We start from the raw sequence: 13548 nt of genomic DNA on the forward strand, positions 1-13548 counted from the left end.
CCAGAGGAGAGGTTACCTTAGCAAGCAGTGCAGTGTTGCTCTTATGAGTCAGAACAACTATTAATAATCAAAAGCCTTTGCAAAAACATCTTTTAAAAGTATCTGGAGCTGATTTTTATGATCTGTAGCAGAGGAAAGATTTTATCTTTGTCTAGTAAATTTCCTCCCAGTTTGAATTTAAAAACTAGCTCCACTACCTTCTCTCTTTTGGGCAAGTAAACAAAGCTGGCCTTTTTTTGAGCTCTGTTTTCATTTGAAGCCCCTGATCTTCCCCTGCACTTCACTGCGTTTTCTTGCAATGACGTCCCTGTTCGCAGGCTGCACAGAACTTCATTCATGAAAAGGCAATGTCTCAATGCTCCATTTGTGAGCCTTGAACAATCGGTAGTTACATTGAATAAAGAATTAAAAAGAAAAGCTGCAATAAAAGGCATTTCTTACTATTTCATCTCAGATTTAATTTAAAATAACGAGGGAAAATGTACCACTGGTGTATGCTGGAGGCACGGCTCGTTCTCTGCATTCCTCATTGCTGGAAGCCCTGATCAACGCAGATCTGTGTCTGCACTTTCTGGCTCATGTTATACACGGACCACAGACATAAATGCAAGAGCTCAGAAATCTTTTTCAGCTTCAGCTCTTTTGATGCTGTAGCAATCTGTGTGACATGTACACACCCTCCTTTTAAAAAACAGTTGTTTCGGGAGAGAGCAACATAGGGTTTGATTAGAGATTAAAATACATTGATAAAATAGATTGACATGCAGGACCGAACTGCTGAAAGGACTGCATATTTTGTCACTTCACAAGTCAAGCTTAGGAATTGAAAATTCATTAATATAATTTGAACAATTTCCATCTAGACTTGAAAAAATGTACTTTGTTGAGGCTGAGATTTAGGTGTGCACGCAGTAGTTTGCTGTCTCTAGAGAGATGTGTACATGGTTCACAGCAGCAGGTTTATTTTATTTTTGAACAGTAAAAGGTCAGTTTTACAACTATTAGTGCTCTGATTCTACTCCCCACCCCCACCCCCCCGAGGGACACTCTCCCTCTGTTAAAAAAAATAAATATACAACTATTCTGAATTATTAGAATTGAGTCTCATTTTTAGATTTTAGATGTACGTTTGAAGCAGAGCCAGGAATGTTACGCACTATGTCCTGATTTAGTTCGAGCAACCATACTTTAATTTTTATTTTTTCAGTCTGGAGTTTTGGCTTCAAATCTTAAGGTTGGATCTGAGTCCAGGACTAACACCTGAAATAATTCAGACCTGTTAACATCTCCGTTCTTACCTGGAGGGAACTTGCTTCTTTCAGGTGGCTTTTCATGTGAGTGAAAAGATAAAGACAATGTGAGGCTGAAACCTTACGCAGAAAGTTCAAGCTAGACGAAGGCTGCAAAATAACCCAAAACAAACCAAAGCAGGTGTTTTAATGGTCTCTGTGGTCAGTAGTTCTAGGACTATTGATTTCCAAGTCTTACTTTGGGCAGTAGGATTGGAAAGTGATGAAGGAATTAATTGAGAGCCATTGATTGGTTTCCAGATGCCATCACATGGCTGCTGCTATAGATGGTCTAAATAGACCAATTTGATTACTGTTTCAGTCAAATTCAGATAATAAAGAAAAATGCTGGGCAAACTGTCTTTCCTGACATCGAGCACACAGGTCTACTTGTGCCATGCTTAACTAAGGGTTAACTAAGGCGCATTTTGCCTGGGATTGTCCAGAAAAGCACGTCAAACTGCTACACTCTGCATGTCCTGAAGACCTAGTGCAATCAACCTAATGATAATAATAAGAAATTAAAAATACTACGCTCATAAAATTTAAAAATAAATTTGTGAAAAGTTAAAAATTAATGCACAACTATCCTGTAGTTCTTACTCAATAAATATATTCCCCGTAGGTCTCTCTAGACCCAGTCGGCATCGGAAGGGACAGGCTGGGAACATGCTACACACCCCAAGCCCTCTCAGCGGTAATGGGGATTTTAGTGAAACTTGTGGCTAGAAGGTTGCTCATCCCTGACGTGAGACAATGGTCACAACAGCAGCAAGAAGAGCAGTTACATACACTGGTTAGTCCTAGGTTACGTTATTTACATCATAGCATTTGAAAGGGATTTTAAAGTCTGGAAATCTCTATACTCAGGAACGTGCTCTCACAAATGCAAGAAAATGCATTTTTAGTCCATTTATCAGAGGAGACAAATATTACCTGTAGCTTCTACTGATACCAGTACAGTGAGTGCCTGTTACCTCTGAAGTATCAGCAAGCATTAGGTCATTAGCTTGAAGCTGCATCACCCTTTTTTATATTCTGTGTCGTTAGTGTTTTTCATTGTATTAGGAAAATTACTTTAAGAGAGTTTAAAAGAAACCCTAGGCTCGGCACCCATTCTGTATTACAGTTAGGTCTTGACCTACAAAGATTATTCCCAAAAGACATAGAAATACTCCTTGACTAACTTTTAAGCAAAATAATCTTGTATCTTAAGTAATAGTAGAGACATAGCCAACATTTTATAAATATAAGCCAACTGAGGCAAACCAAACACTTGGTCATTTTACTATCTGTATAAATGGGCTAGCAGTGCAGGGCTGCTTTCACTACGCTGGATGCTCTGATGGCAGTTTTCCTTTAGTTTGGTAAGACAGCCACGACATCACAGAAATTATCTCGTGATACTAGTCCAGCTAGTGCCCAGCCCTGGGGTATATTGTGACACAGCTAACGCTTGCTAATGAGAAACAGCAAAGTTCATTTATCAGGAGATATAGTCATTCCTTCAGTTCATTATTGACACAGTAGAAAATACACTTGGTGCTCTCTCATTTCTGTCTAGCTGAGCAGGTTGACTATTGAACAATTTCTGTTTTCTAGTAAAATGCAAGAAAATAAAGAGAATTGGGGATAATGTACTCTATTTGTTGATGTGTGCAACTTAGAACCAAGGCAGGAAACCTTACAACAGTCGAATTTTTCAGCAGCTTCATCTGTTCTCAATGGGAATTCTAATTTTGCACAGGACTTTTTGTACTGTGGGTTGTCATGATCCCTGTTAATTTTTACTACGAAGCATTAGCATCTATCAACAGCATTCTGGTTGTTAATTACCATCATTGTTTCTTTCTCTCCTAACAGCCCCCAGAGACCCATATTAAAAGCACTAGGTCTCCTTGTGTTGGATGCCTATGTGCAGAGTCCCATGGAGTGAGCTACGGCTTCCCCTGAACTCCAGAGAACATTTCTCTGGTGGGTTTGAGCGGGATACTTTGAGTTGTGTCAAGGAGCACTGCGCTGTGGTGCACAGGGATTGTCCACACAGCTCTTTCAAAGGCTCTTTAATTATCACAGGGACACCTTGCTGTCCCTTCCAGCTGCCAAGCACAGAATCATAGAATGGTTAGAGTTGGAAGGGACCTTAAAGATCATCCAGTTCCAACCCCTCTGCCCTGGGCAGGGACACTTCCCACCAGACCAGGTTGCTCAAAGCCCCGTCCAACCTGGCCTTTGAATCTACACAGTGTCCTGGTTGGGCTGCTTGCTCTGTACCTAAGCTTCTGCAGGCTACAGGGCATAAGTTTTTACCTTTATTGACCTTATTCTCTCTCCTTTTGGCAAATGAATCTTATTTTCGAGTGATAATAGGCAGGATTCTCCACAGTAATAGTTTATCTGTTGCCTTCTCACTGCTGCGCCCAAGTTCTTTTCTCCCTAGTTCTCATTTGGCATTGCATTTATTTTCCTTAAAACTACTTCCATTTTAACTGACATAGTCACAGCACACAACCTGTACAGAAATCTATACAATCATGTAGGAAATTCACAATTAGAATAGTATTACACAAAATAGACGAGGCTTTAATGGGTTTTCAATTCCAGTGCCTCCATGTGTACAATAGCCTGCTTCAAAAGGGAGGGTATTTATAGCTGTCACTTCCAAGCTCTACAGTAAAAAAAACCTGTACACTTTATAGTCACAGCAATTTGGGTAATTTTTTTATAAGGTGTAAAAATGTTATTTGGTTTTAGAGGCAGCAGTTTGCTTAATAGTTGGTAGAATGATTGGAATGGAATGAAACATGGATGTGCCAAAATCAAAATATAATTTGTCTCTGCAAAGATTTTTGTCTTCTCCAGAATTTCTACTAGAGATCTGTGGGAACTGCTCTTTTTGATTCGCTGCCATTATACTGAATGTTTTTCTTTGTAATGGCAATTTCTGCTTCCGTGCTGTAACAGGTATTGAAAATAGAAGTTTTTTCTACCACCAGATCCCATCTGTGTTGATTTAGATAACTATTCTTTTTTAATTAGAAAACGGTTGTGATGATAAAGGTATTTTAGATTGATTTCCTGGTTCAGATTTGCTTGATGGTGTCACTTTATACCCTAAGATCACGTCAAAACTTGTATTGATTTCAGCGAATACCAAGAGAATTGGTTTCTTAAATCCAGTCCTATGAGGTGGTGTAAAGGCAAGGGAAGGAACCGTGTACAAGGGGTGCTCAGAATTCCCCATTTTACATCAACTCCCATTAATTTTGGTGGGAATTGAGGTGGCCCAGCATTTCCCTGGGACAATCTATATTGCACTTCTTCAGTACACAAGCCATTTTAACCCTCTGTTTTGAATAAAGAAATCACAATTAAGGTGCATTTGTCTGTGGTTCCTGGGCACACTGATCAAATTAAAGCTCTACTCTTTTTATCCATTTGAGCTTTTTGGATTTCTTTAGTGCCCCTATTTCTGAAGAGATAATACAAAGCCTATCAGATTCTCCTTTCCACTTGGGTGAAACATCGCTCCAGACAGAGAGAATTTTACACCTAGTTTTTTCTGTCAAGGTACGAGGCAGTGGAAAATCTGGCTCGACATCTCTGAGTTGTTCTTTGTGTTTGTTGAGAATAAGAGCTCTTTAAGTGGGACGTTTCTGCTTTTTGTAATTAAGAGAGGAATATGTTGAGCTACCCCTGCTGGTGAGGGAGAGCTTCTGCGTGGCCGAGCCCTGACTTTATCTTGAGATTGTATTTTCTTAAAACCAACCAGACCAAAGAAAGTACGTCTTCTGCTTGTTTATTGATTTAGGGCTCTTCCTGCCTGTTTCTGGGAAAGAGAAAAATGAATAAAAGGCCACCTTCATTATTTCACTTTTAATTTCCTTTCTCCAAAGTAAGCAGAGCAAAATTAGATTTAGTCTGATGCATACTCCACAAATAAATTACATGGAACTAGAGTGGTTAAATGAACTTTGCTTGGGGATTATTGGAAAGATAAATATTTAAACACTGAACTTGAGGTAAGTCATGTTTATTCAACATCTATTTTTTTTTGTCACTACTTTTTTTTTTTTTCCCCTGTTCTTTTTTTTCCCATTGTGGCTTTTCTAGTCAACTCAACCATGAGGACATTAAAGCCAGGGTGAATACCACCTTCAAAAAACTGTGTTTTCTGTATTGTTGCCAGCAGAGGGCTTTTTTTTTTTTTTTTAAGCAGAAGATCTTTGCCTGGTTGTATTTTTATATATGACTTTAATTATATTTTACATTATATCTTAGTTAGAAGAATTCAAAGTCAGTTTCCAAGAATTCAAATTATATCTCTTGGAAATAAAATAGTTTGTATTGTGTAACTCTAAGCATTGTTCAAAAGTACTTAAATTGAAGAAGAACTTATGAACCTTTGAGCACTTCAGTGTATGAAGCCTAAATTGTAAGGCTTCAGTTGTAATTGATTGACTTTAAATTAATGGATTTACAGTGAAGAAATCACAGGATGACACTCTAGCAAACCAGACTTACAAACTCCAGAAATTTCTGGAAAAGGAAAGGATAGGTATTAGTGCCGTTACATATGGGAATATACAAAAAGTAATGCAGATGAGGGCTGTGCTGGTTTAACTGTATAGCCACCTACTGGTTAACCCAATAACCAATCACTGCAGATTGTAGAAGATGATAACGGTGCCTGTGGGTGTTGCGTATCAAACTAAAATACGTCTTTCTACAGTAAAAGGCACGATGAGCAGATTTATGAAATCTTTAGGTAGCCAGATATTAAAGATTAATACAACAAAGTGATACTTATCTTTGTAAGCTCATAGTACAAAGACTCTTCAATTGTAAACCGCTGGTGCAGATGAAACGTTAACAAGCAGAGAGAGTTTGTCCTTGCCATTGTGACATCAAGTAAGAGAATCATTAAAGTAACTGGCTTTTTAGATTTTCATGCTCCTCTAATTAGAAGTGTTTCTAATTGTAGGTCAGCTTTATTGTTATCAGATAACTTGCATGCATGAGATTTGTACTTTCTAGAGTATGCTGGTCAAAATGAAACAACCGAAATATCTATAATTGTCAGAATTTAGCAAAAGGCATTTCATTTTAAAACTTGAACCTAGTTAAGAGTATGTGGGCTTCATAACTCAATAAAATAAGAACGTGAAGTATTTTTAGTGATTAGTCACGGTGGTTTTGTATAGACATCCCTGGGCAGTGTTAGCATCTATAAAAATGCCCTAGCGTGACAAAAGCCAAGAGGTTTCCAGGTGTATATGAAGGGGGATGGGGGGCATTTTAGTAACTGAACCCAACAGAACCGGTGTATATATTTCTGTGATTTCAAAGTTGATGTTTAATTGGACATTTCCTTCAAAAATTATTGTGGTAAAACTATATCACACCCTGCAACTAACTGAGACTCCATTCAGGGAAAAAAAAAAAAATTAAGTAGGATTTCTGACCCAGAGCCTTAGGTTTGGCTCGAGTTTAGAAAAAAATAAACCAAGAAGGCAGAAATCTGTTTGGAAGAAGGGGACGTCAAATCTCTGATGGCTACACAGATCCTGGAGAGTGAACCTCCATTCACCAGAGTAATGGCGCTGGCAGCTGCCTCCAGTTACAGTGCGTGTTTTGTTTCTTCCTAAAACACAAGTTAAGTTTATTTTGTCAGGTTCACTGGAAGGACATGACTCTTGTTGACATGTTCAAGGAACAGGATTTTTTTTCCCTGCCGTTGCTACACTGGAACTGCATGCACAGTACACAGGCTTCAGTTTAAAGGAAAGAACAGTGATGAATTCAGGAAGGAGAGAAGTATTAAATACTTCTAACTAAGAAGTACTATGCCAGACTAGTGGTTTTACTTTTTATTTTTCATTGAAGTGCATTGAAAACACAGATAGCAGTATAGCGTAAAAATAGTGCGGTTCTTCATGAGCACAACAGTAGCAGATAAGTGTTCGTGAGCTTTATAATTTTGTTAATTAGCTGCTCAGAGGTCAGAGTTGTAGCATCTATTTAATAGCTTTGCACAGAGCAGTTCTTGTATTGATCATTGGTTTGGGTTGTTCAGTGGGCTTTTAGTTTTGGGGGTTTTTTTTAAATTTCACACCCATCTGTATCTTCTCGTTTCTCTGCACAAACCACATGGCAGTTCCCAAATGGCATGTTCAACAAAACAAGCATCCCTGGCTTGGGAAGTGTTGCCCTGGCGTATATTGCAGAGCAAAGGGTATACCCACCTGTTTCAATGATGCCGAGGAATACTGTTACAAACACTCCATGTTTGGATAACAAATGATGTCTTCCAGAAGAATACGGGTTCCTTCCTGTTCTCAACAAGAAAAATATCCTCTACCAACTTTTGAGAGAAGAGGAAGAACTGTGTGGTTCATCCTTAACTTGCTTTTTCCTAATTTTTGGCTGGCAGGATATGATTAGTTTTGAAACTGAAGTATGTTCTGAAGGCAGCCAGTTTGGCTGTGTGCTGCTCTGCGTCTCCAGATCAGAGGTCAGGAGCCTTCAAACCCTTTTGTGTTTGTGAAGTCTTCTGGAACCCGTGTTTTTAATGGTTACCTGATGTGTCAGAGGCAATTCTCACCATACTTGCTTGCTCTTTTTGAACACCTGTATCATTTGATCAGTGTCTTTTTTAACTGTTTTAATTTGGCAAGTTTTTCTTAACTTCTATCAAAAGTGAAGAGCAATAATTGCAGTGTTTTCTGAATTTGGTTGAATTTTCTGCATTTCCCTGTGCATTCAGTGTAATTATTAGTATGTGGGATCAGAACAGAAGATAGGCCAGCCCTAAATCCTTTATGAAAACAACATATGCAACATATTGAAAATATCTTGACATTTCAGCAGTATGGTATTATTTTGCAGATTTCAGGCATTTAAAATAGGTTTTGACCAGTAACTAATGAATCTTTGAACTTAATTTGTGTTTAAATCCAATTTGCAAATCATCCTAGCAACATGGAAAAGGAATGTTTGATGTAATAATTTACATCAACAGAAGACTAAAAGTCCAACACATTTCAAGCCTTAATGAGAATGATCTTGATACTTTCTGCTCCCGACACTGGCAGTTTCAAAAAGCTTTGTGGTCTCATGCTAACGAACCCAACACGTCATGACCTAATTCTGAGAGACTTAATGACATGAGAAACACGCTTCTGTGATAGATTTCAGAATGATTTGCTGTGAATGCACACTCGCTGTAATTAGCGCTTATTCAGCAACTTCAGAATATTGGGTCAAATTTCGCTCTTGATTTAGTAATTCCATCAGTTATAAATCCTGTTTGAGATAGTTCTTTGTTTGTAAATCCAAATAGTTTCATTGCAACTCTAATTACTTTTCTAGTTGCCTGTCAGTAGCAGGGGGAACCAAAAGAGCAAATGGAAAATGGGAGAAACGATGTGTGTCATGAGTTCCTGCTGCACGGGCTTTGCCCTGACCGCACTGATATGAATGGATCCAGTGAAAAATGAATGGCAAATCCGTGATCGTGAGGGATGTTGAGGGCTTGCTGTCTGTATTATTATGGGTAATTTAAAAGAAAGAAATAATATTACAGTTGCTGCAAGTGGTTTGAAAGTATGACACTTGTACATCGGCCTCCAGTTTAGCTGTGGAGATTGTGGAGTCCAGATCTCACGGCATTTTGAAGCTTTATCAGTGAAGCTCAAGTTTGAGCCAGTTTGGCAGCTGCTGTGCTCCCATTGCAAGTATATGGCTGAAAAATCAAATCCGCTCATTTAGAAAAATTGCTCCTGTGAGGACCATGCTAATTAACTTCAAATGTCTTCATTTAAACAAACATACTAGGTCCCTTTATAGAATCAATTTTAGTGACATTCGTACGACACCATTAAAAGAATTTTCAACTGGTCTGCCTTGAAAACAATAAAATAAATGCTACTTATATAAAATAAAGTGATAGTAAAGAGTTACGCGGCATTCAAATGAGTTCTTGAATAAAAATGCTAATATATAGTTATTTGGATGGGGAAAAGATAGACATGTTATTAAAAACATGAAGATTTTTCAGACAGGATATTACAGTCACATTTGAAACCCATGTGTACTGTTGTATTTCCATTACAGATTTAATCACTTCTGATATTTAATCCCTCATTCTCCTGTGTCCTTGAACCCTTCCGCAGTGCAGTTAACTGGGACTGGGTGAGGCTTCTCACACTTAGACTGGTGCCCAGTCTGCCAAGAGGGTTAAAGCATTACTGCTGTGCTCATATAGACTCGTGTCAAACTTGAGTGAACTCCCAGTTCGATAGTACCTTGTGGTAACAACCATTACACTTGTCTGGTCATTAAGTATGTAAATCTAGTTCGTGCTATTATATATGACAGAAACCATTAAAACATGTCAGTTCAGTAAAGCAACTTCCATGCTAAATGTTTCTCAGCTTGAAATTTAGGAATCTAGGCTTCTGTTGGCCAGATTCTACAAAGATTCTGCTTCAAAAGATTTTTAACTACTGCCTTTTGTCTGCAAAACATGACGCACTTTTTGCTCTCCTGGGGAACATGTCTTCAGGTTCACAGATCGTAGTAGCACCTACTCCTAGTCATGGAACTGAACCATGCAACTTATTCTAGGTTAATGTTCTGTTGAAATAAGATTTCACATGTATTTAAAATACCAAGGTGAGAAGTTAAAGCCACAGAAATTAAAGTCTGCAGACTGAATCCACCTTTGTAGTTTTTAGGAGCTGATAAAACATTTTAATACTCAGTGACGTTATTTTGATTATTGATACCATATTAGCAAATATCAGTACTGCATCTCAGCTGTTTTGTATATGCGTTCCTACAAAGAGTCGAGTAGCCAAGTTGCTCCTAATATTTATTACTGATCCAATCGTATTCATATATAACTATGGAAAATGCTATTGCATGCTTGACATGTATACTGTTTTCTCTCTAATTAATAACTATAGTTTATTGCATTGTTATTTAAGTGATAAGTCCTATCTTAAGTGATAAGTCTATCCTACTTTATTTTTCTTTAATATTCAGATGTATTTCATGTATATTATATATATGTGCAAGGGTTCATGCAGTGCAGTCCATTTCCATCTCTCATACTTGTGAACTTGCCAGATTTCTTCATGTCATTTCTGTTGTTGGTCTTTTCTGATTTTTTTCTCCTCAGTTTTTAATTGTCACGGTAGAATTTATACTTTTCTGAACTTAAGAAAACCTTTGAAAAATAGGCAATATTTTTGTAAAATGGCCTTCCCTCCCCCGTCCCCCCAACAATACATTTCAAAGAAAACATGCGATGAGTCCTATTAGTATGGGCGCTATTTAAAGCAGATCCATTGACACATGCCAGATCTTCCTTCAAGGTAACTCTCTACCAAGTAGCTATAATATAAATTAAAAGGAAACGCACGGAGCCGGTAAGTTTTTGGTGTTACTGTCACAGTTGTATTATACATAATGTTTACCCAAATGTCTGAAAAGTCTTGAGACTGCCTGTTCCGTTAAGACAGAAATTAGCATAAAAGAGCAGATTGGGAAGAGTTAGGCGAGGACTCTAAGTTAGAGTTTCCTATAATTTCAGTAAGAAATTTCCGGCTTTGTTATTGCTTGACAGGACAATACCACGCGCATCTGGGAACTAGGGAGTGGTGGGGAAGTGACTGCATGGTGGCACGTGTCTAGTCCCCATCTACAAAGGGAAAACCGTGGTAATTCAAGTAAGAGCAGGAATAAAGGAAATGCTGCTCAAAACCCCGAAATAGCTACAACTTCATCAGCCCTGTATTCATGGGCTTGTCACAAGAGAAGCGTTGGGATAACCTCACATTTGTCTGCCTTCTGTGCTGCCTGGGGTTTTTTCCTGTCTGATGGTTGAAATGCAATATTCAGCGCCTTTTTCCCCTTTGTCTGTGCTGGGATGTGGTGTACCACATGAAATCCGGCTATCGGACTCCACAGCAAAACGAACTCTGTTGCCTTAAATGATGTTAGCGCAGATTTTTTTATTTCCTGTGGCCCACAGAGGATTCCACAGCTTTGGAATCATGGGAAAATACGTGTTCCTCTTAATTACAGGAGTGCCATTTGTATTGCTATAGTTAGAGGTCTGCCAGCAGTTCCATTACAAACCCCGGCTCAGTGGTTGAAAAATGTGGTGCTGCCCTTATGAATCTTGAGTCAGGCAATGATTTGTTCCCCCTCCTCCCCAAAAAATTTGGGAAAAAAGAAAAAAAGTGGCTGGTTTTAAAATATGAAAGCAATAAATGAGAGACTAGATGTTGACTATAGAGGACTTCACATTTCTACAGTCTAGCAAGAAATTTATTTTTAAATTGCAGTATAGGTGACCTTTACTGTATGATGGTTTTGCAAGTGTGTTTGAATGTTTTGAAACTAATCAGTTTTTTCATGTTTACATGCCTTAACTTAAATTAGTTAGGTGGAAACAGATGCATAAAAAGCACTTCCATGTATTTTAGATTTAAAGACCAACTCTTGAAATGGTTCCTAAACAAGAGTTAAATAAAAGACTTTCAAGGTATTCATAGTTATCGATTCCTACAGTGTTAATCCTCAGAAATTCTGCAAAAAATACAAGTTGCCTTTACACAGGCGCTGAGAAGTGGCAGCTGCAGTCAGGTGTGTGCTATAGAGCCCTAAGGGATGGGTTTCAGAATGGTCTGCTTGCCTGTCGCGCCGATCCTTGATTTCACATCTCAAGGGTGCCCTGGCAGAAGATACGTACGTGGCATCTTTACTTAACTAACGGAATAATTTAATTAGGATTGCAGTCTCTAAATCAAACCTGGTTTTCTCCTGAAAAGACATAGTTTGGCTTTGATGCAGAAATCGAAAGAGCTCCATGGCCGGTGTTGTGTAGCTGACAAGTGTAGTGCCCTGTGGTTTCATCAGGCGTTGAGAACTCTGGTGTGTTAATGGAGCGGATCCACAGATTCCTTCTTTTTCTTCTGAACAGGCTGAGCAGAAACTGAGATTCTGTCAAAAAACAAGCCACTTGGTTTTGTTAGCTTAGGTGTCCTTTATATGTTTTTAAAAAAGAAGTCGGAACAAACCAATATTGCATGGGTATGCATGTTAGGAAAATCAGAGAACGTCCATTAAAAAAAAAAAAAAACAGAAAAAGGAAGGAAGAGACTGATGTATCGTACTGGGAATCTGATGGTAAGTAGTATAGAATATGTACCCTGCAGTGAATGCCCACTTGTTCAGGCGCAGATTTGCCTTTGAGTTAAAGTATTTTTAAAGCAGACATCCTTAAATCGTATTGAAAAAAATGTTTACAATATAGGAAAAGTGTGTGTGAATTTTAATTAGCTTTACAACCCTACAAATAGGTTTGGATGTTACCAAAAGCCAAGTGACCTTCCTGTTCATTATCTCTTGATCTTAATGTCAATATTTACGATGCCGTGACATTTTCCATGTAAATATCTGTTTGTGTGTTTCTGTGCAATGTTGAGCAAAGCACAGTGAGATAAGTCTGAACTCCATTTAACCTCTTGACAATGCTTTGTAAGTATTTGGAAAATAAATTTCTGATAAAATCTCTAAGAATTCTTAATCTCTAAAGCATCAGCTTTGCCTTTGATTGTATTTACTCTGTTAAAATTTGGTACTAAATGAAGGTTTCAGACCCCATAACACTTGCTGTCCTGTTGCTGCCCAGGTTAACTACATGTTGAGTTCAGTTTTTTATTTCTAATTATAATCCTATTCTGCTAAGTATTTATGTTTATGCCTGGTTGATAGAGGTTCAGTGTACATTTTAGGTGGAAGAAAAGGACAAAGAAGTGACCGCTGTACCCATGACTGGGAGACCTAAAACGTCTTCAAATGAATGATGGAAATAAAACTAGTTATTCACAGAACTTTCTGAGAGGCAGAACCATTGTCATTGGATTGAATAAAGCACATTCACATGCCTTTGCATATTTGATTTCCTAATCAGAGGCTGAGTTATTAATTGCATTCTGTGCAGAAGCTGGAGCCTTCCCTAGAGAACTTGGATATTCTGTAACAGAAGCTAGGATCTGCCTTTAAAGAAAGATTTTTTGGTGAATTAGGTAATCATTGCTTTCTTAAGCGGTCACAAAAAGAATTCACAGCCTTGCTAAAGAAAGGAAATAAAGGGAAAAAGAAGAAAGGTGATTAATTTGACATCATTAATGATTATAATTTCAGAGAGTGTGAGTTTATGGGTCAGAAAACACAGTAGCAAAGC

General features: G+C 38.1%; 1 protein-coding gene across 1 annotated transcript in view; it reads left to right on the forward strand.

The window, feature by feature from the left end:
- The window catches only part of SYN2 (synapsin II), a 180985-nt gene that overhangs the window by 118818 nt on the left and 48619 nt on the right, over positions 1–13548 (forward strand). The gene's annotated exons all lie outside the window — the stretch shown is intronic.

The sequence above is a fragment of the Numenius arquata genome, chromosome 8 (assembly GCF_964106895.1).
Source record: "Numenius arquata chromosome 8, bNumArq3.hap1.1, whole genome shotgun sequence".
NCBI lineage: Eukaryota > Metazoa > Chordata > Aves > Charadriiformes > Scolopacidae > Numenius > Numenius arquata.